We start from the raw sequence: 1,158 nt of genomic DNA, 5'->3' as shown, positions 1-1,158 counted from the left end.
GTTGGAGCAATGCCAGAAAAACAAGAATTAAATTGAGCTGGGACACAAACATCCTGTTAGTATTGTTCTTTGGCAAGCTTCGTCTTCCGTGTTCCACAAGCCTGTTTTCATTTCAATTTCTGGTAAAATCAGAGACAGGGTATTTGAGCACATTGCCACGAAGTCGTCAAACAGTTTGTGGTTGAAGAACTGGAAGCCGCTTCTGTCGCTGAGGTCGTCTCTGGGTATTAACAGTCCACCATGAGAGCTTTCACCTTCTGCCTGCACTGTGTGTGCTTGTTCCTGGTAAGAAAACTCCATGAACTGTGTAATATATTATAACTTAAAGTCCACTTATTTTAGTAAACGTATTCTTTGTTTAATGAAAACTATGCAGTAGACTGCGTGCATTTATGCATTATCTGTATGTGTGAGTACAAATAGATATAGGTATACTGTTTACATGCATAAGTGTTTTCAATGTGTTTGTTTCCGAGTGTATATGTGTACGAGTTTGTCATTTCAGTGCTGGAGGGACAGCGAGGTATCCTAAGGCTCCCGTGCTCCCTCCAAACCCTCGCCCGCCCCTTCCAAAGCCTCCAATTTTAAATGGTAATTTCAGAACATAGAACAGTTTACTCTACCATATGAGAGAACGAGACTGCTGCCTGAATTTCAAAGTCTATTTTTTGTTAACTTTCTGATTTTTATTTCGCATCAGTAACTGAAGTCTTACATTAAAAAAAAAGAAACTGTGGTAATTAGAGATACACTAAGAATACAGATTGTTTTCTACAGTTGGTCAGAGAGTTCCTTCTTTAGCAGTGTTTAGCTAGTAGTAACACTAGAAGTTTTGTTGTCATTCTCGTCAACTGATGATACTGATGTGTCTGATGATACCAGTCCCCAGTAATGGTGGCAATCTGCAAGTTACACAAAGACCAAGTGGCTCCGGAACTCGCGGTAGGCATCTCTTGAATGAAAACGCATTAATAAGCTTTCTTCATTACTTTAAATGGTCGACAAAACAGTAGCAGTTTATGAGGATGTTACACAGAGATATTTTATTCTGATTTTTGTTAATTGTGACAATAAATCATTAAGAATAAACAAATATACATATTATAAACTTTTAATTTAAATTTATAATCACGATGTTATCGCGATTATATCCCTTTG

At 37.5% G+C, this 1,158-nt stretch overlaps 1 long non-coding RNA gene across 1 annotated transcript; it reads left to right on the top strand.

Annotated features, from left to right (window-relative positions):
* On the top strand, positions 1 to 906 carry LOC112572839. The gene is made up of 3 exons (XR_003101082.1): positions 1 to 285; positions 506 to 591; positions 883 to 906. It is a non-coding gene; the product is annotated as an uncharacterized LOC112572839 (long non-coding RNA).
* The last annotated feature ends 252 nt before the right edge of the window (positions 907 to 1,158 follow it).

Source organism: Pomacea canaliculata, linkage group LG9 (genome assembly GCF_003073045.1).
Source record: "Pomacea canaliculata isolate SZHN2017 linkage group LG9, ASM307304v1, whole genome shotgun sequence".
NCBI lineage: Eukaryota > Metazoa > Mollusca > Gastropoda > Architaenioglossa > Ampullariidae > Pomacea > Pomacea canaliculata.
Note: the sequence above shows the minus strand (reverse complement) of the source record. Positions and strands in the feature narration are given on the sequence as shown.